The sequence below is a fragment of the Lissotriton helveticus genome, chromosome 3_1 (genome assembly GCF_964261635.1).
Source record: "Lissotriton helveticus chromosome 3_1, aLisHel1.1, whole genome shotgun sequence".
NCBI classification, from domain to species: Eukaryota; Metazoa; Chordata; class Amphibia; order Caudata; family Salamandridae; genus Lissotriton; species Lissotriton helveticus.
In genome coordinates this window covers 1,653,874,984-1,653,900,177 of record NC_136061.1, presented here as the reverse complement: position 1 = coordinate 1,653,900,177, position 25,194 = coordinate 1,653,874,984, and the positions used below count along the sequence as shown (strand labels likewise).

General features: G+C 48.8%; 1 protein-coding gene across 1 annotated transcript in view; it reads right to left on the bottom strand.

Moving 5' to 3' along the window:
- LMLN (leishmanolysin like peptidase) overlaps positions 1-25,194 on the bottom strand; it is a 319,237-nt gene that overhangs the window by 121,742 nt on the left and 172,301 nt on the right. The window lies entirely within an intron of this gene.

The window sequence follows — 25,194 nt, the reverse complement described above, 5'->3', positions numbered from 1 at the left end:
AAGGAACAGGGTTGCTGGTAGTAGTGTGTAGGTTACCCGATTATATTTTGTATAGTGTATTAAAATTTATGGGCCCAAGTGTGCATATGGTAAAATTATTAGTCGGGTGACCTGCGCGCTCTATCAGCTCCACTAAGCCTTCATCCTTCCGATATCAATAAATGGAGTACCACCCAGATAGGCAACAGTAAACATCTGTTGCGAGCCAAAAGTCCCACGTTACCCCCTATTATGAACGTGCACAATACAAATACACTAGTTATATTTGATGATACTGGGACTAGTAAGACATGAGTGAAGTTAATGAATTTTAAAAGCGTTAATTCTGTCCATCAGCATGCACTTTTAAACAAGAACTCTAAAAGTCTTTGCCATTTTGTAGTGTGCCATGCCTATAAAACAAATGAATAACTTGCAAAATCTTACATTTTGTGGAATAGTTGGCTAAACTGCCCAATTCATTCGCTTCTTATTGCTCTGGCTCAAAATGGTGGTTCCCAAATTTAAAACCTAACCACTCAGGTTTGCCTTAAAAACCTTGCATTTCTGGTGAAATGATGCTATGGCGGAAGAGTCTAGAGTACTTTTAGGTTGGAACAGGAGGCTGTAGGCTTGGTACTGCTGCCCTCACTTTGGACCAACGGATAAATACTGTCGGAATAGTTTAGTTCCGCCTACGGTCCCCTATGTATGAAACATGTGGTAGAGGTGTCATAAAGATACAGACACACACATCCTATGATGCACGAGAAATTCAACAATGAAAGTTAATAAACATACAGTGCTTTGGAAATGTTGAACTGAAGCTGGTATCTTTACAGCTGGTTAAATTTGCTCTCGAGATTAATTGGTTTATCTGATATTTTTAAACTTCAGTATAAGCTGTGTAAAGGAAGGTGGTATGAGAAAATGAAAGCAGGTTTTCAAAATATTAATTTTGTGATTCTATGACGTTTTCCGGGAACAAAACATTTATTTAACATGGTAACGGGCATATTGCTTCCTGCATTGGTATCACTCAATCAATCAATCAAACAGTTCATGTATAGTGCAGCTTATTACCCGTGAGGGTATCCAGGCGCTGTATTGTGGGATTTAAGTAGAAAAGCCAGGTCTTGAGTCACTTCCTGTAGTCTGTTAATGAAAGTGCGGTTTGGAGGGGGAGGAGGGGCAGATTTCCAGGGTTTTGCGGTGAGGTGAGAGAAGAAACTTCCTCCAATGCGGCATCAATGAATGCGCGTATCTGTATGAGGTGGGCGGATAAGAGGTTTCTTGACGATGGTGCAAGTTCAGACAGGGAACTCCACCAAAAAGGGGGCACGGATGCCGGCTAATGGAGTAAGCAGTTTTGTGCTGAGTTACCAGTCACAATTTTCAATCCCCTGGTTATCCAGGACATCTGGAGACCCACAAATGGCACCCGGTTCTGGAGTGAGCAGCAACGTCATGTAGGGGTCCATGCGTCTTTGATTGAGATGAAATTTGACAGCGATATTGCAGAAGGAATTGGCTAGGTTCTGAGGACAAGAAAGGACCCCTCCCAAATAGAGACAGGTGGACATGGGCAACGCCTGGGTAGGGGCACTCCTGGAGAGAGGCAGGTCGGGAAACATTGGCAGCAGCGGTGTGGCCAGCCGCAGGTGGAAGATTTGAGGTGCTGAGTGGAAGGGTGGAAATCTGGGAGCCGAACAGAGGTGGCAGAGGGCGAGTCGTGCCGAGGAGTCAGACGCTATAAAATGGTGGCTTGGTGGAGGCACACAAGTGATTGTGGCAATGAAGCGCTGAGGCACTTCAGGGGGAAACCAGCAGTGGAGCGAGGGGAAATCTCTCCTAAAGCATCCCAAGGGTCTTAGATGTACTGGAAAAAGGAGACCATAGGAGGTGCAGGTGTTGGTATTCTCCAGAGGGGACACCTCAGCTTTCCAGTTGGGCTCATGCAAAAGTGATGAGAGCTGGAAGAATTCTAGAGAGCGTGCTGTTGATAAAGGGGGACAGAGTGCACTGGGTCTGTCATGCTGATGTCAGAGCACTACCATCCCAGGCATTTGCAGTAACAGGTGGGGATGGAACGGGATGGACTTCACGGCTGGGACCAGGGAAGAGGCATTTTGCAGTGCGGGAGCTTGGACCACCAGAATGGCAGCAAACTTCCACCAAAAAGGAGGTGTGAGACAGTCCCAGCGTTTGGCTTGTGAGGGTACAGCGCCAAAGGGGCAGATAAGGTGAAGTCGAATTTACTGCTAGATAGCAACAGCACTATAGCAAGAGTTAAAAAAGGTCCTAATTTACTGTGAGTGTCTGCCTCGTGAGAAGTCCTGCTGGCACGGGGAGAACAAAAATAACTTAGGACCATAGCGCCCAGGGAGGCCTAGCAACACAGGTCTTTGGAAGGGCAGCCCGGCTCCCTCAGAGGTTGGGCTTCTTGCTCCAAACAATGGGCAACAAAATAATTTGGACAACATACTAGGGGAAATTTCGAATTTCCAGAAAGCTCTGAAGACCATCACTGGCATGGTGACAGATGAAGTTGTCATCTTGTGTGAAGACCAGCACAAGTTATCAAACAGGGGTAAAAACATGGAAGAGGCCTGAAATTATATCTGCCCACTACCAATAACCTTCCGTACCAAATATCAGACCTCATGGAGAAAGTCCAGTTCCTTGAATACAGAGCTCTTAAAGGGGCTGACATGGTGAGAATGAAGGTCACCCCACTAGGTCTCTCGAAGTTCTCTGCCATAGAAAGGGTGCACAGGGTCCCTGCCAACAACACCTTGACTATATAGCGTCAATTTAAAAGGGTATAATTCAACAATGTTAAGAAAGCCATGTGAGAAGTCAGACTTCATTATTCTTTGTTGTTGCCTGCCAAGCTAAAAGTGATGGCTGATGGCAAGTCTCTGTTCTTTTCGGAATCATCTGACGAAGGTAAGTAACTTGTTCATCTGAAAGAAACACGTTAGTTATTGATTCCTAACCTTCGAATCGACACCCCAGCAATTCCAACCCGGTGGTGGTTCTGCGAACTAAGATCACACCAGAAAATCCTGGAGAACAGAAAGGCCAAAGAAGCCGTCTCTCCGGACTGGACTGTCCAGGCAGTAGTGTTTGGTAAACGTGTGCAGCGATGCCCACGTAGTTGCCTGACATATGTTATTCAGAGAAACTCCTCTTCCCAAGTCACTAGTGGCTGCCATCGCCCTGGTGGAATTGTCACGTAGACCCACTGGGGGCTCCTTTTTAGCTAGAGAATAGCATGCCTTTGTACACAAAACGACCCATCGGGAAATGGTCCACTTGTGTACGGCCCAACCTTTTTTGGCACCCACTTAGCCAACAAAGAGTTGGTCATCCACCCGGAACTGTTTTGTGCAACCCAGACAGAAAGAAAGCGCATGTTTTGGGTCCAGACGGTGGAGCCGCTCTTCCTCTTTCGAAGGATGCGGAGGCGGCAAGAAGGAGGGCAAAGTAATGGTCTGCCCGATGTGGAAGGCAGTCACCACCTTATGAAGGAAGGATGCACGGTTCGTGAGAACCACCTTGTCCGGATGAACAGACACGAAAGGAGGTTTGGAGGAAAGAACCTGGAGCTCACTCACCCTTCTAGCACAAGTGATGGCTATGAGGAAAGCAGTTTTAAGAGTCAAGAGTCTTAAAGAGCAGTTGTAAAGCAGCTAAAAGGGAGCGCACATTAAATAGGTTCAAGTCCCACTGAGGCATCACGAAGGGGATTGGAGGAAAGAGATGCGTTAAGCCTTTCAAAAAACGGTTAACTACCAGGGACTTGAATAGAGAAGGCTGATCTGGCAGCCAAAGGAAGGCAAAGATGGGCGAAAGATAGCCTCTGATAGTGCCCAGAGCAGAGCCCTGCTGGGCCAAAGAGAGAAGAAACAAGAGAACCTCAGAAAGAGGGGCAGAAAGGGGATCCACAGCCGTTGCTGTGCACCATGCCACAAACTTCTTCCACCAGCAGGCGTATACCGGCGTATACCGTCTTTGTGGAAGAACGCCTGGCTGCCAAGATTACGTCACAAACTTCGGGTGACAGGTCAAAAGACGTCAACTGCCGCCGCTCAATCTCCAAGCAAGGAGGTGGAGACTGGGCAGATTTGGGTGGAGGACCATCCCCTGTTGCTGCGACAGAAGATCCTCCCGAAGAAGTAGCTGGATCGGAGGATCGATGGCCATGTTGAGCAGCTCGGGATACCAGACTCTTCGTGCCCAATGATCTTTTTCAGCACTCAAGGCAGAAGTGGTATAGGCAGAAAGACGTATAGAAGACCGCAACTTCACTCGTGACGAAAAGCGTCGCCGAGCGAGTGCCGCCTTGGAAATTCCAACCCGCAGATTTGCTGACATTGCACGTTCTCTTCGGAGATGAATAGATCTAACCAAGGCTCTCCCCATTGTCGAAAGAGACCTTGCATCACCTCCGAGTGAAGACACCATTCGTGATCTATCATGCACCTGCGGCTGAGTTGGTACGCCCTGGCGTTCAGGGAACCTGCCAGGTGTTGAACCACCAGGGATATGCTCTGATGTTCCAACTCGGTCCAGAGGCAGAGGGCCTTCTGACATAGGGTCCACAACCCCCCTGCCCTGTTTGTTGCAGTACCACATGGCAGTGATGTGCGTGAACACCCGCACTACTCTTCCCCCGGACAGAAGAAAGGAATGCTTTCAGTGCAAGACAAATCGCTCGGAGCTCCAGAAGGTTGATGTGGAGCCCGGACTCCGCCGGAGACCAGAGGCCTCTGATCTCTGCCTCTCCCTTGTGGCTGCCCCATCCCAGAAGGGACGCATCGGTCACTACTGTGTGGTCTGGTTGGGGAAGGGAGAGGGATCTGTTGTTGACCCAATCCTGGTTCGTGATCTACCACTGCAATTGACGTGCAGTGCCCTCTGAGATCTGGACGCAATCAGACAGATTCCCCTGATGCTGCGCCCACTGGAACTTCAGGTCCCACTGCAGAGCCCACAAATGCCACCTGCCATGATCGACCAGCAGGATGCAGGAGGCCATGAGGCCCAGCAGCCTCAGGGTCATTCGGACTTAAAGCTGGGATAGAGGCTGAAAGATCAGAATCATAGCCCGAATATCCCGAACTTGCTTTTCGGGAGGATAGATCTGAAACCGCATTGTGTCCAGAACCGCTCAGATGAAGAGGAGTTTCTGAGAGGGAATTAGGTGTGACTTCGGTACATTGATGGAGAACCCCAGCGAATGCAGGAGGTTGACTGTAGTCTGAAGGTGGGAGACGGCTGCCTGGGGCGAGCCCGCCTTTAACAGCCAGTCGACGAGATAGGGGAAGACTGAAACCCCTGATCTCCGCAGATGAGCTGCGACCACAGCTATCACTTTCGTGAACACCGAGGGGCGCTGGTAAGGCCAAAGGGGAGTACGTTGAACTGAAAATGCTCGCGGCCTACCGTGAACCGTAGGTAACGCCGGTGGGTCGGCAGGACGGGGATGTGAAAATAAGCATCCTGCAAGTCCAACGCTACCATCCAGTCTTCCGGGTCGAGGGCAGACGAGACCTGAGCAAGCGTCAACATCTTGAACTTCTCCTTCCAGAGGAAGCGATTGACGTCCCATAGATCCAAGATAGGACGCAGGCCCTTTTCCTTCTTGGGGACCAGAAAGTAGTGGGAGTAACAACCAAAACCTACTTCTGGGACAGGCACATGCTCGATGGCTCCCTTGGCCAAGAGAGCTGTAACTTCCTGCTGGAGAAGGGCCAGCTGATCCTCCGACATGCGGTGGAATCTTGGTGGGATGGCTGGAGGGATAGTCTCGAAGGGGAGGGAGTAGCCCCTTCTGACTATTTGCAAAACCAACCTGTCCAACATGATGATGCGCCAATCAGGAGGTGATGGCCAGTCCTGCCGCCCACTGGCGTTTGATGGGCCTGAAAGATCGGACTTGGAGGGTTTGTAGGCTGTTGCAGAGGGGGGGTTGGTGGACTGGCCCGCCCGCTGGCCCAGGGAACAATGATGGTTGTTTCCACGTCCCCGGCCGTGCGAAGGCTGGGTAACCTGCTGCGGCCTGTGGCTCTTGGCAGGACGTAGCTGGGCACCCGTTCCGTAGCCACGAAAGGGGCGAAAAGCAGTCTGCTAAGGGCGGATGGAGAGGCCCAAGGACTTGGCCATGGCCTGTGAGTCATTGAAATGCTCTAGAGCGTTGTCTGCTTAGTCACCAAAAAGGTGACGGCCATCAAAGGGCATGTCCATCCAGGTGTTCTGGACATCCCCTAAAAAAACAGTCGACCTCATCCTGGCGTAGCAACGAAGCACTAATGACGTTGAAATGGCTCTGCCCGGAGAGTTGGCGGTGCCCAGCCCATAATGTATCGCAAACTTTGCTGCATCCCTCCCAGCGGCAACAGCCTGGGAGAACACTGTCTGGGCCTCCTACGGACACTGAGGCAGCACCTACTCAATCGTATCCCACACAGAGTGGGAATTACGGCCCAATAGACATGCAGTGTTTACCGACCGCAGTCCCAAGCTGGCGGAAGAGAACATTTTCTTTCCAAGGTGGTCCAGCTGCTTGGATTCCTTTTCCGGTGGAGCGGTAGGGTATGCGCCTTTGGAAGTGGAGGCTTGGACCACCAAGCTCTCCGGGGGATGGGGGGGGGGTTCGGTAAGGAAAGTGGGGTCACCAGGAGCCAGGCGGTGGCGTCGGGCAATCATCCTGTCCACGGGCCTGGACCATGTTCCCCAGAAGGCCTCATTAAGCGGCAGCAAGGGCTCCAAAGAACTCGCAGCCGGTTGAAGCACCAGTCAGGAGGGGTTAGTCCTGAACGCCACCGTAGGAAGCTCGAGGTTGAGAGTCTCGCCGGCCCTATGCAACACCATTGCATACGACGCTCCCTCCTCTGTAGCCACGGTAGGAGGAGACAACATCCAAGGTCAGGGGAGGAGTCAAGACCACTAGCATCCCCCATTTCTTCTCTCCAGTACTGCTCAGATTCCAGCTGATCAATTAAAGGGTCACCTGACCCCTCCCAGTCCTCCTCCTCGTCCTCAGGTTGAAAAGGGACCCCAGGAGTGAACAGGGACATAAAAGCCCCATTCAGCACCGAATCCGGCGTTGGGGGACAACGGTCCGACTCCGGGTCCACATCGGGGTGGTGGCCGGGGCCGATGCCAGCCGGGGACACGACTGGTGTTGGTTGCGGTGCCGGTGGAGGTGTAATAAGGTCAACTGGTGCCGTTCCGGATCCAGGCCTGGATCCAAAGGGGGGCCTACAGCGCTGTGGCCGGAGCTGACTGCTGAGAAGGCCTAGGCTCCCCCAATCGAGTCTGCGGGGCCTGAAGGCGCGCCAGTGGGTCCCGGCTGCCCAAAGATACCATGCATCACCTCGAAAATGTACGAAGTTGGGTAGGAGTAGTTCCAAGTCCCAGGAAGGGAGGGAAGCCCAGAGTCGACTCTTTGGGCTCCATGCGTGGAGCCGCGGGAGGGGCACGTCAGCATCCCTTGTCACGTCAGCCGACTGACGGGGAGAAGTTGAAGAGCGACGATGCTTCTCTGACTTCTTTTTGTACTTCGACTTACCAGACCCTGAGTGCGAAGACTTCGATGACTTGGACGAGTGGTGATGGCTCCGCGACCGGTCCCTCGACCTCCCTCGCGACCTCGAACGGCGGGGAGCCGACCACCAGCGCTCAAGCAGCTTTCAGGACCGCTCCCGCAAAGCCTTCAACACCATCGACCAGCAGTCGGAGCACGACTTCGGATCGTGGTCGCGCTCAAGGCAAAAGAGGCACACGCGGTGCGGATCCATAACGGACATCAGTCGGGTATAGGAACTGGATGCCTTGAAACTGGGCATCCCTCGTGCATCTGGAGTCAGACAAAAAAAAGACATAGACAAAAGTCGCTCGAAAAAGTCAGTCAAAACGTGACTGGAGGTACCGCTCTCTCTGGATCTGTGCTGGCTGGCGCGGAAAGCCTGCAGCCATCCTGTGCCCCCTGGCTATATTGACTGCTATAAATGCCAGCGACCCATCACTGATGCGTAGGGGATTGGCTTGGCAAGCTGGCTTCTCTGTGGCCAGCCAATGAGAGGACTAGATCTTCCTGACAGGGAGTGGTGCTCCGTAGACAACATGGTGGCAATCCAAAAAGAAGGGACTAGAGGGGGAAAACCACTTACCTGTGTCCTAAATGGCGGAACTCCTGAGGCTGGAGAGTAACTCTTCCTCTACCCTGCACTATCTGGTCGCCGGGGGCTTGCCCTTCCTTGCCCTGCCAGGGCGATTCGAACTGCAGAGCAGCAGCCTGGTGTGGCCATGACCTGGAGGACAGCCAGAGCGGGGATCACAGCCAACACCCTCCGGGCACATAAGTAACCGTGGGCGGCTGGAGCTGGAAGCATTGGTGGGAGCGGACTACCAGCCCTACCACCCCAACCCTCTGCACCACTGTGAGCTAGACTCCAGGCAGACGGAGCGACCGCCGGGACGCAGATTCCCACCCATGGAGAGAAATAGGGGAGGAGTCCCGCCCGGAGGATCTGCTCGTTGAACTCGGGCGCTCTCTGAAGTGCTGTGTCCAGGATGAGCTGCCGGTCTGCCGTGGGGCATCTCCCTTCCCTCTGCGGTGCTGATCTGGTGCAACAGAGCGGCCTGCCTGGGGCCCAACGCATTCGGAGCCTGACGAGGAGTGAGAGGCCTGGATCGGCCCGATTGCCCCAGCCCGATGGGACTACATTGGTGCGGGGAGGGTCCGCGAGGTGAGTGAACACAGTGAAACATATGCACTCACCCGCGGCCTCCACAGAAGCTCGGCTAGTGTGAATGAGACTGGCGGGGGACCGTATGGTATTTATGGAGCAGTCCTCTTCCTGAGGGGCAAATCAGTGCTCTGGCATTGCAATTAGAGGCACCTCGCGGCCCTCAGCAAATCCTTTCCCTGTGCTGGAGCCATGGGCGCTGGAACTCAAAGATCTACATACTGAGGGACTCTCGGGTAGTGACCCTACACACTAGAGGCTTTCTATAGGCCTGGAGAAAGCAGTGTAGTAGTAGTAGTAATTTTCATTGTTTTAGGTTAATTAAAACCATTACAAAAATACATTGATAGCTCATATCTTCGGATAAAAGATTATAAGAAAAATATATTATTTTTAAAACAAGAGGACTTTGATAAAAACAGTTTGATACGGGTGTGTGATCGTAGTGTGGTGTCTAGGCCAATTTTCAGCTAATCCGGTCTGGTGCCGTCTTCCAGATTTTTTAGTTTCAGTTCCAGAAGTTTCAGGAATTTAACCAACTTCCCATTTAATGGCGGAAGGCCTGGGTCGAAACAAGCAAGAACTGCTTGTCTGCGTGTGCGGATTTTTTGTTCATTGAAGGCAGTTTTTAACAGGGCTACTCTTTCCTCTTTCAGTCTTGGGCAGGTGCATAATAGGTGTTCGAAGTCTTCATTCTCTGCCCCGCACAGCCTGCATTTTGTCCCACAGTCCCTTCTCAGCCATGGTTGCAGATGTGGAATAGAGGGTAGAATTCCTAGCCTGTGTTTTAAGAAGGATTCTTTTGATTTCCTGCCATACCCCAGACCTAAGTATGCTTGTAACCCAGGCGATTTATATGTGGACAAAGTCATCCATGAGTGTCGCCTTTGTGAAAAGGTCGCTTTGTCTTCCAAGTGCGATTGTCTTTTTATGCACTTGTTTACAACACGCTTGAATTGCACATGCGATAATGTAGTTTCCCATAGTTCTTTTAGACCTGTGACAGTCAGGGATTCCTCTAAGAAAGTTTTCGCCGGCAGTTGAAGAGAGCTGCTTAAGTCTAGCCATAGCAGATGGTATAGTGAATTTTCTGGCGAGTTCTTTATTTTCTGCCAGCACTTTATGTATGATCCTCTTCTTGCAAGCTTTTGGCAGGTCAGTCCAAACTCTAACCGGATCTGGGCTTGTGAGGTGTAGGTTGGCAGGTTAAAGAGAAGTCGGTAGGCCTTTGCAATGGTTGTGTCCAGCAGTTTCACGTCTATGCCTTTTAGAGCCTCACTGCCATATGTAATAGATGACTCTAGCTTAACTTGTGCCACACGGAGCAGTGGGAGAAGAGTGGGACCATTCAAATTAGACTTTAGCTGTTTAAGCGTGGTAGCTATCAGCATCACTTTCCTCTTGATTGCCTCTAGTTGGTTCGAGAAGCGACCTCCTTTATCGAACAATATTCCGAGGTATTTATATTCTAAGCAATTTGCGACAACCTTTGTTCCAAGGAATCAAGTGTGCAGCTTTTTGTTCCCATTTATAGACAGAACTTTGGTCTTGTCAATGTTTATTTCTAGCAGGTTCGCATCGGCATATCCATGCAGTGCATTGATGAGATTTTGGAGACCTACTTTCGTGTGGCTGACCAGGACCACGTCGTCTGCGTAGGATATGCTAGGCAGCGCTTTGCCCCCCAGGCGTGGAGCGTGCGCGATACAGGTTTCTAGGGCAGGTGGTAAATCAGCTGTAAATAGGTTGAAAAGGGTCGGTGCTAAGACGCACCCTTGCTTTAGGCCGTTGGTGGTCGGAATGCACCTAGAAAGGTGTGTGCCGTTGCCGAGCTTTACCTGGACCCACGTGTTGGTGTGCAGTTCGATCAGAAGGTGCAGTAGGGGGTCGGGGATCCCCCAGGAGGCCAATTTTCTCCAGAGGTAGCCCCGGTTGACGTTATCAAACGCCGCCTTGAAGTCGACAAAGCAAAGGTGGAGAGCCTGTTTAGTCACCCTTGCTTTGTCGATAAGTAGCGAAATTGCCAGCAAGTTTGACGTTGCTCCCGTTTCTCTGCTGAAACCAGTTTGGCTCGGCGGAATTATGTTGTGGTATGTTGCCCATTCGCGCAGGTGGGTCAGTAGGAGCCCCGCAAAGTTTTAGCCTCAATGTCTAGGAGTGCTATTAGCCGGTAATTTTTTGGCAGCGTTCTGTCCCCCGCCTTATAAATTGGTGAAATAATTGAGCCCCTCCATGAGGCAGGAAGAATCCTGGATCGGCTCACAGACATGTAAAGAGGAGTCAGCGTTTCTGCCCAGTATTCTGGCTCAAGTGTGAACAGGGCCAGCGGAATCCCGTTTGGCCCTGCTGCACCATCCTTCCTTCCCTTTGAAATGAGTTTCTTAAGCAGAACCGCGGAGATTCCAGGTTCGAATTCTAACCAAGTTGTTATTGTTTGTAACAGTTGGCCCTCTGGAGCTTCCTGGGGCTTACTTATTGTGGCGACCTGCTGATTAAAGTGTGAGTCTAAAAAAGATTCCCAAGAAGATTTTGTAATGTGAGACATTATTCCGCTATTTTTTGGATTTATGATTTTGTTTATTGTAGACCAAAACTGGGCGCTGTTACCCTTTGAGTCGTAATGAAGTTTTGCCCAGAGGTCGTCTTCATTGGATCTTTTAACTGTCCATTTCAGTTTTTTTAGGTCAGTCCGATCCTTCTGAAGTTTTGCAAGAAGGACCCTGTCCCCCGGGCTTTTTCTCAACAGTCTTAACAGTCTGTTGATCCCTTTTTTGTGGGTTTTTAGGGCTGATTTCTGGGAGCTTGAGATCTTCCTTAGGGCACCAGAGCCGGCAGATGGACTGTGCCGTACAATAGATGAGTATTGATTTGCAAAATCAGCCGTAAATTGTTCCCAACCTGCTACTGGATTGCCTGAGGGATAGTTTAAGCTGTTTAATTGATGTTTTGCTGCTTGTAATACCTCCGCCGTGTTAGCGACTGAGGTTTTGATACGTTTAAAGTCTATGGTGTGGCTAGCATGAGGACCTGTTGGATTTAAAAGTATTAGGTCCGGGAGGGCGCAAAAAGAGACTTCCTTAGGGCGATGGTCACTGTCTCCCTTGTCCCCTAGGTTAAAGCCCCGGATGTTGTGAAAAAGAGGAAGAGAGACCAACGTGTAATCTATTGTCGAGGTTACGTTGCCTGAGTTGAACGTGGCCATGGGTGGAGAATCTTCAGGAAATCTTCCATTTAGGACCCTCAAGCCCATATGTTCCAAGTCTTCCAACAGGTCCTTTGCCAACTTGGCGGTTTTACCTTGGCAGCTCCAAGTTTGATTTGGGATGTTCCAATGGTAAGATTGGGCCTGAATATCACTGTTCAAAGATGACCCTAGAATACATTGGTTAAAGTCACCAGAAAGAATTAAGTAGGGTGAGGTTTGCGTTGTCAAGACATGATGGTCCATTAAACGCTTTGCCTCTTGTTTTTTTCTTTTTTGGGTTAATGTAGGTGTTGATCAGCTGGACCTCTTTCTTGTTTCCCCCAAAGTTTAATACCATCCCAACTGTGTTTATGGATGGAGAATTGGAAGTGAGCGCCTGTACATTGCCAACAGTTGAGATTTTAATGTAAGTTGCTAGGCCACCTGCCAACCGACCGAACTTGCTTCTCCTTGTGGCTGGGAAATGATGGCAGGTATAGCCCTCTAGGTGAACCGGCTCCTCCAGCCATGTCTCCTGGAGGAGAATGATGTCAAACGATTTCACGTATTGTAAGAAGTCAATGTCCGCTGCTTTGTTGTTAAGGCCGTTTAAGTTCCATGAACATAACTCCAAACGTGGTATAGCCGGGCACAGGCCTGACTCCGTTAAGTGTCCTTGTCATTGGCGGTTACATAATGTATTGCATATTCTGAAAAGTCGGTCTTCTACCGTGCTGTGGGGATTTACCATCAATGAGCTGTTTTTAGTCCCTGACGCCTGGCTGGTTGTTGGAGATCGACCCAATGTGCCTTTCAGCACCGACCTTGTTTTCGAAGTTGTTGTAAGTACTCCCTCCTTAGGTCTCTCAAGCAGGGGCAGCGGGTATCCGATGTTGTGATAAAAGGCAGATTTAATCCCCCATTTCTTGAGGAGAATTTGCTCTTCTAGGATTTTGCTAGCAATTTCGGATGAAATCCATGTTGCTTTTGTCGCTTCTTTACCATGTGGTCTGTCAGATTTGATAAATTCTATAGAAAGAAGGTCGGCTGAGGATATGTTATTTAATGCTGGTATTGTGCTAAGTAATCATAATAGGTTGCCTCTATTCAGAATATCAAATGAGCCTTTTGAATCGTACTCTGGGGTGAAGAGAACAATGGTAGAGGTCTTGCTTGGATCATTCACCTGAACAGTTGGCAAGTGGGGAAGGATTTGGGTCCCTAATCCGCTATTGTCAGGCTGAGGTGAGTTTCCTGGGCGAGTACCCCCAAAGGAAAAATTCTTAAAAACGGGAGCAGATGGAGCTGTAGGGGCACTCGCTATGGTGGAGTATAGCTGAGTTTGGGGTACGGGAGTGCTGTTGTCCTCTGTTCTTGAGCACGGAGTCCTTCACGATAGGTGCTGAGGGATCCTTCTTGTGCCGAGTCCGAGCTGTGCTTAGACTGTACCCCCCTAATTTTAGATGTTAAAGGTGGTATGATGGGACTATTATCTTTTTCATTGTCCGGGCAGCGGTTTTCCGGCGTGCATTGGTTGACTTTGTCGGTGCCAGGCGGGGCCAGCCCCTCCTCCTGTGAAGGAACCCCGGTGGGAGCTGCTGCCTGTGGTCAGTTTACGGAGGATCTATGCCCCGTAGAGGTAGGTTTTCCGCTGGTGTCAGGTCCTGGCGTTGAGCCGGGGGCTTGCTGCTCCTGCTTTCTCCCTGGCTTAAAAAGCGGATACACTTCTGGCATGCTTGTAGTAGTCAGTTTTTTGCGGCCTTTCCTCCTTTGCTGCCGTCGCCCTTTCGCGTTCAGGGGCAGTGTTATTCTTTAGGGGAGGGGTGAAAGTTGTTGTCGGGTGGCCCTCTGGTGAAACCTGGTCACCTGATGGCGCTGTCAATGCCCCCTTGTCGGCAGAACTGGCTGCTATAGGCACTCTGTTTGATTGTCCGGGGAAGGCAGTTTCACTGGGATTAATGTTACTGGGGCCTTGCATTTTGCCCTTTTGGCAACCCTTCTATAAGAGATGATACTATTTCGGGAAGGGCTGACAGTTTGTCGATAATAGGCCCACAGCTGCACACTAGCTTTGCCTCTTGCTGGGCTCTGCTGATTAGCGAATTGAGTTGAACAAGTTTCTCATCTATTCGCCCAACAAAAACAGCCAAAGTGTCAAGTAGGGTCAGCTGCAAGTCCATTTTATCGGATTGAAAATGAAGAGTGTCTACGGTTCGTTGGAAGGTGTTTAGCAAAATGTCCCACGTGTTTTCCATATCTGATGCTTGAGTCCTTGGTAGAGGGCTTTTTTGGGTTGTCCTTTTGTTGGGGGTTGACGACAGAGAGGAATTCGGTAAGGTGGTTAGATCCGTGAGGACGCCCCCACATTCGTGACTCCTTTTTGTTCACTGTTTTTTTTTATTGGATCCTCTGTGGGCGAGGATGGGTTCGCCAATGTTGACGGAATATATGAGGCAACTAGTTCGGCCCACTCCGGAGAGCCCAGGTAGGTTAGGTTAGCGGGGCCATCGCTCCCAGGATTTGTTGAGTTACCCCTGTCCTCTTTTAGGCGGTCTTCCGAGATCTGATCTTTTCCAGTGCCTTCCTTTGGCATTAAATGAGGTTTTGAGCTGTCCGGATGGACCAGTTGGTCCAGTAGACTTTTGTCGATGATCAGAGAATTGTTTGGATTATGTGGGTTATTGCTGCTTAAGGCTTCTTGCCGTTGGGAATAGTCCTTACCGCTACAGGTTGTAAGGTTGTGCGGGACATAGTTTGAGTTCTGACTGGTTCCTAGTGTAGGTGAGGTAGTTGGTGACGGACGGGAGTTGATACACATAAGAGATGAAGATAACTGTGGGTCAGACGTGACCCCACTATCGTCCAACCGTGAGCCTGGTGGGCTGCAGTTGGCCGTATCTGTGAGATTGTCTTTGCCTGTGGGACATGGTTCCCCATCCACAGATGAGCGCGATGCCGGTTGACCGCCAGCTGTGGAAGAGCTGTTCGTAATACCACTTCCTTGGCCCGGGGATTGGTCGTTTTGAGCTTCACAGGGAGATAGTGGAAGTAATGAGTCCTGGAGACCCAGGATTTTCCCACTGGACGAGAAGATAGTGAAGAGTGGATCTTTCAGAAAGTAGAATTTTTATGTGATTTTTGGTTGCCGAAGGTTGGGGCGAGGATTCGCGTCCTGTAGAACTTGATCGCTAGCCGCATCACTTTCTCCTAGGGAAAGATCCCAGCTACCACCGACTCCAGTTGCATTGCCCTTTGTGTTAGCAGTTGCTACAACATTCTGCTTGGCTTTGGCTTTTGCCTTGGTCTTTGGCTCGTTCTCAATGTGAACCCTTTTTTTCCTGACTTCATGCTGAGATTAAGCAGTGGTTTAAGCCAGCAAGTTTAGAAGCGCGCTTAGCTTTGCTGACTGTTGCTGACTGTTGCTCCGAGGGGCTTGTTCAGGCACCCGGGCCCCTTGTGGCGACGGCAGATCGTGATCATATTGGTGCCGCTGACTGGGTCGTTCCTGCGAATGTCATTGAGACCATGAACCCCAGGCCCGTGGCTTGCCTAGTGAAACCAGGAAGTAGTGCTCTGGGAACAGATGGACTTTGCGGGGGCCAGCACCTGGCTCAGACTGTCTTTTGGATTGCACTGCTAGCAGAGACACAGGTACACTAGGCACTGGACCACCCACATACACCAGGCGGAAGCCGCTGCCATTAGGCAAGCGCGGCTCGCCTGGGTATTGGGGGGCCTCTGACTTCCTGCTGCTTGACTTCGATGACCTCGACCTGTCTCTCTCACTTCGCTGCTCCTGGTCAACTACATCTGAATCTACAATACCGGAGTCTCGAGTGGTGGGCTACTGCCCCCTTGGATCAAGTAACCTCCAGTACCAATAAATGGGGTGGGGAAAGCTTTGGCCCCGGAGGCAGTAGAGGTTACGCAGACCGTGCAGTGAGGGGGAATTAATTGTGTTGTTGAGCCTCGGGATTGGTGGGTGACCTATCCTCCTGAGGGACCCCCTGGATCGTTGTGACAAGGGAGGATCGGGCACTGAGAGAGCCCAGGTGACTCACTGCTGGTGAAAGAGTGGTGCGCGTGCCCACAAACTAGTGGTCTGGTTCTGGCAGCCCACCACCATTAAGGAAATGACTGAGGATAAGGACCCCATGCCCCAGCGGCAGGAAGGCTCGAACACTTCGTAAGGGTAGTTAATGCCCACTCCCCGACCCCAAGACAGGATGTGCAGCCTATGCCCAACATTGCAGCCCTAATCCTGGCCATTTAGTCTTCCTGGGTGGCCTTGAAGGAGAGGGTGGGTGAGGTGGGGTCAGATCACCCGGCTGCACCAGGACCTCCGGAATGTGGCAGAACGAGTAACCATGGCGCAGTCACAGATCTCAGAACTCGAGGACACCATTGCCTCTCTGTGAAGGGAGGTCGCGAAGACCCAGTCCTCCACTCAGGACATAATATGGAGGCTAGACTCAGAAAACCAGGCCCGCCTAAATAATCTTCGATTTGTGGGATTCCCGAGGGGGTTGAAGGCCCAGACATGGTGACATTTCTTGATGAATGGCTTCGCACCTTCAATCTGCAGGACAGGTTCTCCTGCTATGTCATCAAAAAGGCTCACTGATCACTGGGTAGACTCCTGCCTCCTGGAAACTGATGGCTGAAAATGTGTTGCCCTCTAGTCAGTTTTTAACATGTAGGGCATCGGTATACACTTTACAGAGTAAATGGGGCACTAGAACAATGCTTATTCACAGTGGGAGCTGGTAACAAGCTTTCCACTTGGCTTTACAAAACCTTAAATAAAATGATGGAAAAAACCTGAACAAACGTAGGAAGAGAACTAGAAGGAATATATGACGTTACAACACAAACAGTTACAACCATGCTTTTACAAGTCGGTTTTTACATCGCATGATTTTACAACGCATGCCATTACAAGCATGCCATTACAACGCATACCATCACACCGCATACCATCACAACGCATACCATCACAACGCATACCATCACAACGCATACCATCACAACGCATATTACTTTTACGGCAATAGTAGGGTAAGTGTTGGATGGTGTAGGGGTTAAAATTACTATTTTCACCCAGTGAGTGCAACAGTAGGGTAAGTGTTGGATAGTGTACGGGTAAACATTACTATTCCCACTCCAGTGAGTGCAACAGTAGGGTAAGTGTTGGATAGTGTACGGGTAAAAATTACTATTCCCATCTACCCCAAATCCCATACCCGCCCTAAAACCAAAAAATTTCAATTACTTACCTTATAATGCGTTGCAAAGACATGCGATGTAAAGACATGCGTTGTAAAGACAGTTGCGATGTAAAGGCAGTTGCGATGTAAAGACAGTTGCGATGTAAAGGCAGTTGTGATGTAAAGACAGTTGCGATGTAAAGGCAGTTGCGATGTAAAGGCAGTTGCGATGTAAAGGCAGTTGCGATGTAAAGGCAGTTGCGATGTAAAGACAGTTGCGATGTAAAGACAGTTGCGATGTAACAGTTGCGTTGTAAAAGCAGTGCGATGTAGTGACTGTGTTCTAATGGATGTTTCCCACTAGAAGATGAGGAGCGCACAAAGGTTCAGTATAGACGGAATGTCTCTAGAACATCCAATTTAAGTATGCTTGGTCTAATTATCTTCATCAAAAGTATAAATTAACCTAGAAATTAAATAAGATATCTGGCTTAGAAGCCCTGGTGTGCAGCTGATGCAAATCCCCAATCACAGATTTTATTTTATTCTGTCGAGCTGTCCCTTAACCTCTAGCTATCGGAAGGGGGGTAACCTTACATCTTTAACCTGCCTTACGCAGGAAGGGATTTGCAAAACCAAAGGCTTCTTTAGTGTCACTGTTTCAACACCCGGTGCTGGTTAATAGGGTCATGGCAATTACTTGGAAGTAAGATGAAGGTCCATTATACTACCAGATGAACGAATTAAGTTATGAAGGGGGCCCGAGTGGAAAGTGTGGCGCTAAAGGGGGGAAAAGCCTAAAAATTATTAAAGTGCCCAACACCAGCCCTATTGGATGACATACTGCATGATTTTGTAACTTAGAGGAAGCAGATATGATTGAACTGGGGTGGTGAACACCCAATATTGTTTGCAGCTTTATTGCTATGGGTGTGTTCAAATGTATGTCTACGAATGGAATTACACTTGTGATGGAAGCCCAACAAATTAACACACTTGACATGTACCTTTCACTATAACCAGCGGGAAAGACACGCAATGCTGCTGTTCAGACCTCCCAAGATGTTAAGTTTGAGTTTTGTGGTTTCTGGACATTATAGAATAATGCTACATAAATGTCAACTCATAAGCATTGAGGGGGGTTAATAGATTAAACAGAGAAAAGATGACAGGTGATCCATAAAATTATAAATATTTGCAATAACAAATCAAAGAAATGTTTAAAAAACTAAAAAAAAGAACTTAAGAAAAAGCACTCCAGCTGGAACTTATATAAGGGTGGCACAAAAACGTAAGCATCTGGTACTTTCAGAGATAGAATTGACTAAATCAAGTTCCTGCAGCAATTTCCTCGTAAGACATGTCAGATTCTCCTCAGAGAGACATTAAAAAATATGAAGATTAGCCACTGGGAAAAAGTTTGTAAAAATGTAGCTCTTGAGAAACAGGTCCCAATGTCGAAGATCTCGGCAGACTGGTTTCTCCATCACAACGGTAATGGATATCCGTCCACCGAAATATAAATCCCATAGGATAGAATGGGATTTATATTTTAGTAGACGAGATATCCGTCACTGTTGTAACAGGGTAAATCGTCTGCCGGGATCTAAATCAGGCCCTAAGTTTCCTTAATTGTTGACAAAGAGGATTCCACCAGCAGCGATGATCTCTCATATAGGGAGGTCCACTGCTACTGCTCCAGCCAATGTACCATCAACAATAGCAGCCCTGCTTTCAGCGCACCCAGACTCAAGCACCTTACTCACCAGACCTGCAGTCGCAGTGGCTGGGGCTGGTGGCTCGGGCGGAGTCTTGTGTGTGCTCACAGAGTGGGCTGTTTATGGGTGACTTGGGTGGGGAATCTCTTCAAGAAACGGAGAACTTCTTCTGTTTGAGGACCAGTCTGTGAGTTTGAGCTACCGGGGGGGTGGGGGGGGAAAGTCTTGTTTCACTGGGCAGAAGTTGCAAATATTTTAAGTCACTGTGGGACTGGAGCAACTGAACTCTCGACCCATAAATGCTGCCAACTGCTCTGTACCACGACTGCCCGCATTAAAGCGGCTACGTATCTCTATCGGGCCCTGCAGACTAATATTATTACCCCTCCAGTGGACCTATGGGTGTAGTGGGAGAAAGATTTAGAACTCCAGATTACTGACACAGACTGGGCAAAAATCCTTGAAAGCATCAGTGCAGTATCAAGAAATGCCAGGTTCAAGTTAATACATTTCTATTTTTTAGACACAGCTTCTCACATCTGGCAAAATAAATAGGTTCTATTGCATGACTGAGACACCCTGTCGAAGATGTGGTGGCATGGAGGTAAAATGTTTCTTGCGGGGAAGGCCTGCCCCTCCCTGACTGGGCTTTGGGAAGAAGTGATGGACTGTATAAATGAGATTACCGAACAGATTATTCCTCGTACTCCTACAGCCTGTTTGTGGGGGTTCCCATGCCCAAGTAAGTGTAAGACTACTACTAGCTTAACGTACCGGGCTCCGATATCCGTTTTGGGAGATCACAATGAATTGGAAGGCCACTAGGGGTCCAAGTCTGGCTAAATGGAGGGAAGCCCTTGTTAAGTGGACAGAATTTGAGAATGCAGTATTACTTTGAAAGGTGAATAGGGGCATGATTTGATTGATAGAGCCCGAAGCTGGGAGCCTTGGGTGGATTGTCTCAAGGATCCTGGGCTGGACACCGCAGACTGGTCCCAGTTACCTGTGGATAGATTAAATGGGGAGCTGTCTAGGACCACTCGATCCCAGAACAGCGCAGAGCCCGTGAGACTTTGTCCATTTTGCGGGACTAAGTTAACAGTATGTTCCCAATGGTGGAATTCATATAGAATAATATGGCGTGAGGCGAGGGTTATGAAGGGATAGAGTGGGGAGTCTGTTCCAGATTACTCCTTCTGTTGGGCTGATAATCAGACGCACACACCTCTTTGTGTCTCTGTTGTCGGTGTTCGCGATTGGAGACAGTCCCAGTGCTGCATGCTGTGAGAAGCATCTCTCTACACAATGGCTGTGTCTGTTGGGTAGAACAATGAGGACACTTGGAGAACCATTGCAAACTTATTCTACACTTGGAGACAGTAGATCCATATCCCCTGGTCTGGAAGTTATGAATAAAAGTGGAACACAAACCACTCCACTTTCTTCCAGTTCTAAGTCAATTATGGCCATGGGAGGAAGTGCTCCACAGAGTGCTCAAATGGCTGGTGTGCAGCCAGGGTTGGTGTCTGCCTGAAAACCAGTCTCCCAGAGGTGAGGTGGCATCACCTGAAAACTACACTTTCGGCAGGAGGAGCTGTGGGCATGCTTGAAGCATACAGAAACCGGCCTGCCTGAGAGAGGCAAAGAAGCTGCTTGGTCCTGCATGAGGACAGACTGACCAAAGAAGAGAGGCCCAGCACGTTGCAGGTGGCTGTCGGTCATCCAGAGAGAGCTAACCGTAAAAGAGCAAGATGGAATATATCCATGTGTACAGAGGCCCCAGGAATTGTATACCAGTTCCTGGCAGAAGTAGCAACTGGGGTGATCATCGTAGGCCTGGAGGGAGGCTACAACTGTGTGATTTTCGAAGGTCCTGTGAGGGCTGCATCTGCTGTGATTCTCACCTTACCTTCAGTCTAACCAGCACCGTAACTGCCCTGAATACTGACGGCCCAATCCGGGCAGGGACTGCCCTTGGCCCAGGCAGGGCTGTTTTACCCACATCCATTAGAGACTGTTGCAGCTGTGTCTGCACCTGTGGGCTAGAAACAAAGGTCGGAGGCTGGATGAGGCGCAGAGGGATGTAGCTTGCACCCGACTTCCACCTGTAGCCCAGCAAACGTATTGCTTACTGTTCCACGCACAGTAGACATACTGAAGTGCAGCCTAAGCCGATACAGGAAGACAGAGGTACCCGAACAATTCCTCCTAGTACCCCAAGTGTTTAGAATTGAATATGGAGTGTGCCTTTGGCTGAAAGCAAGGAATGGCTGCATTTGCATTTGAGTCACGCTATGTACCAATATCCCAGAGGGGCGACAAAGCAGATAGCGGCCATCCGGGTAAGGATTCATAGGGAGAACGTAGTGCCACAAAGACAAACTGCACCCAGATACACTATCCTACATTACCTTTCTGTCAAGTCTGTGAGAACTTGCCCTTGAGACCCTAAGAGTCAAATACGGAAAAGATTGTACTTGTCCAGTTTTGAGAACCTGAGTAGGAAAGGCCCTAGATCAGCAGGGGAAAATGACCCCAGCCCTACAGTTGGAGCCCAAGTGCTGTGCACACAAAGTCAACCAATCTAATAGCAACAGGATCAGTAAATGCTGAAGAAAATGACCCAATAGGTACAGAAAAATCCATCTAGATTGTAGTCAGTGCATACCTGCAAATGAGGGCAATAGGTTTCCCATCCAATAACCCATTCACCATCACATATCTACTTTCAGGATCTGTTTGCACACTTTGCACCACATATGGCACCCCAGGTTTCACCCTTATCACTGTTCCTCTAGCGTAGAAGAAATACGTTGTATAGAAGAGTTGCTCTCATTTTTATGCAGCTTGGACCACTTTGATTTAGCTAAATGGGTTTCTTAAAGGCAGGCCATATCTACACCCAGTCAACATAAGGAGCCATTTTCTTTGCATCGGTTAGCTGGTTGTCCCTCCCTCATTCCAGGATATTACGTTATAGTTATGGGCACACATGCATAGTAGTCTCCATTGTGATCTGTGGTGTCTTATGTTTGACTCTTGGATGACTACCTTCATTTGCACTATTTCCCCTGCTAGGCGAATGCATACAAGGACCTCCGTGTATAGTTCTACAATTCCTGTACACGTTTGCACCCTAGTGACCAACTTAGAACATCTTTTAACTCCAATATTACCATTAGTAGTAATCACCCCCGCTCCAGGATGTGGCTCCAAATGATCAACATCCAAATCAGAAATAGACCCAATCTCAGGAATCTATCACCACTGGGTCTCTTCGGGGGCCATGGGGGTAGTAAAAAATGAGCCTGATTGTGGCTTTCTGCTGCTCATTTTGGCTATCCCTCCTCAGAGCTGTTGCCTAATATGGTGCCTCCCAATTGTATGTGAAGTTTGGCTGTGGGAACTAATTTTTTGCCCATTAATACTCAAAATGTAATGACGTTCAACTGCACTGGGAATTAGCCATGCCTCCCGCCTCTAGGAGACTGGATATGGTTCAGGTGGATCACTCCAGCCCTTCACATGATTTTCATATTACTTGATCAGAATCCTTGGTGTTCTCTCTGGACAAAATCTTTGATCAGCCAAGTACATCGGAGGGACTCCCCACGATTCCGCCAAATCAAACATACTCCCTGAGGATTCACAGCAAGTTTGTCCCAGCTGCACGAAACCGGTCTACCCTTTCCTTTTTGAATAAAGGATTCTGACCTAGATGACGTAGTTCTGTTTCTGGGCTTCTTCATAAGGTGTTGTCCATTCCATACCAGTCAAACACTTTTCTTATGGGTTGCAGCCCAGTCGTCTGCCCATTTTCTCACAACCTTTGGGTTCTCTAAGAAAGGTCAGTCTAATCCGTCCGTTATTCTCAGTTGTGCTGCAACATGCATTTCAGCCTCAGCTCTCTCAGGACTTGTTTGACTTCTAGAAACTACTCCTTTGCTGCTGGATTGCAGCTATGAAGTTTGGGAACAATAGTAATATTTTGTTATCCGCAGTGTACGGGATGTGCTTTCTCGCCATCTGAAGTCAACAGTTTAGGACTCTGCAATTTAGCATATGGACTATCACAGATCATTGGTTGCTACCTGGTTTGGCAGCTATTCTTCTACGTTACAGTCCCATACTTGGCCCCTTTTTTCTTTCTGACAGGCCAATAAGTTGAATGTTATTACTCCCCTCCCCTAAGGATATTTGGCCTTGTCCTTTAGTAACTGGATATGCTCCTGCAGGTCTGTGATCGGACCTTAAAGCTCTGATTGTTGGCCGAAACAATTATAGTGTGGACTCTGGAATACTCTTAATAACTTAATCTGGTCTGCCCTCAAATGGCTGAAGTCCAGTGTGACTGTACGCAGTTTGCACTCAAAGGCCTCTCTCGGTTCTCCTATCTAATGATAACATAGGGTCTAATTTGTCATTTTGAGTGTGGGAGCTTTCACCTTGCATAGGTTGACAGCTAAGGGGTACTTTTCTATGTTACGGGTTTTCCTGTTTACTAGCATACACAGCGGAATGCAGAGAACTTTAGGAATTAACCATGTTGCCTCTTCTCTTATGCGCTTTGCGTCACGCAATTCCATAGTGACACCAGGGGTTCCAACTCCCTGCGGGAGCACACATTAACTTTTCACCCACTTCACAGCTTTCATTCTGTAGATGGTACCTTTTCAGTGCCACACTAATTAAATTAATTAAGTACTCATGATGGCGCCATGTTGCTACGCTCAAATAGTTTGGAAGTTCTATCTATTCCCAGGCTGCTCCAACAGCTTATGTGGAGGAGGAGACATCTCAACCCTATCTGTCTACAGCAAGCTGTGCGCTCAAGCCCACCTATGCATTCCAGAAAATCGGATGGCTGTCTTATAGAAGGCGGATGCAGTCTTTCATGGAGAAGATCATCACTACTGGCACCCTCTCTTAATCCTGGCCCCCTGCTTCTCGCCCCAAGGTCCCAAGACCGGATTTTGTTTCTATGTTTAGGGTGATGTACTCAGGCCCATCTGTAGAGCAGTTGCATAAGCCTCTGGTGCACACAAACTATGGCTGTCCGAGAACACGCGTTAGTTGGGGGAGAGGGGCATAATAGGCCAGCCTCCTGTCCTCTGTTATAGGCAGAAGAATGAGGTCATCAGTCCATTTCCAGACCAGCAACAATCTTAACAAGCAGGTTGAGTACCACTAAGAGGCGTTTTTCCCCAATAATCCTTGTGTGTCACCAGTAGTTGGGCTGCTTCCAATGTGATTTAGATGCACAGTATTTCTGGGGTGAGAACTATATATTGCATTTAATGTGACATGGGTATTGGCCATGGAGCTCACTAAATCCGACCAGCTTTATCTTCAGTTGGCAACAAACCCCATTTTCATTGGAAAATCAGTAACATCCTTGGTTACATTATTAGTTCAAACTCCTCCTACATATCGTCAGCATGCACCATGCACCCATTTTTCACAGCAGAGTGTGTGGGTTTAAAAAAAATGTGCTCATTGCATTTCCCTTTTTAAACTTTTTTTTTTGGCAACTTGTTTTTATTTCTGAACCGATGAAGCCATCGGTACACATTATAATCGCACGCAGACACATCGTGCACAAATAATGTCAAATGAAAGTACAATTCGTGGAGTTAAACACCCTACCTGGATCTGCAATACCCCTGGGACAATCCGGTGTTTGGACCACAAATGACATCCCTTTTTAAACTTGGTTCCAATCCCTCTGTAAGTTACTGAACAAAAAGCCTGCTACCTCTCATCAGTCCTCTGTGAATAAAAGTAGGTTTCAACCTCCCAGGCTCAGGCATGGGGACATGGGGGAAGCGACCATGCAGTGAGCTCAAACATGGTCTGAGTTTTGAGAGAGCACTGGAGAGAGGCAGATTTCAAGTGCTTCCACTGGTTGTGGGAGCCAACACCACTTCAAGTATTTTCTCGTTCCTCCTCCAGCAATCCTCACCACTCAGACACTACCATGGCTGCACTCAGTTTGACTGCAGGCATGGTCAAACTTATTCACCCCTGCAAGGCCCCTGCATTACAAGACAGGATAATGCAAGATACTGCTAATACTTACTTGCCAGTCCCTAGATGCAGGCAATGGACAACAAGGGTGCCACAATAGACAGCCCCATATATGCTTTGCATCAAATAGTGTTCGTCAGAGTGGAGTGGACGGAGTACTCATTTAGAGGATTCACTAGACTTTTAAGTCGGGTTCAAAAGCTAAAAAATGCACCACATGCTCCCCCAGCCTTCAGTGGATGCAGAAGACTCCACTGCAGCCGGGTGCCTTCTTATTCTTCCCAAACTCTGTCATTTTAATTGTGATACTATTGCCCAGC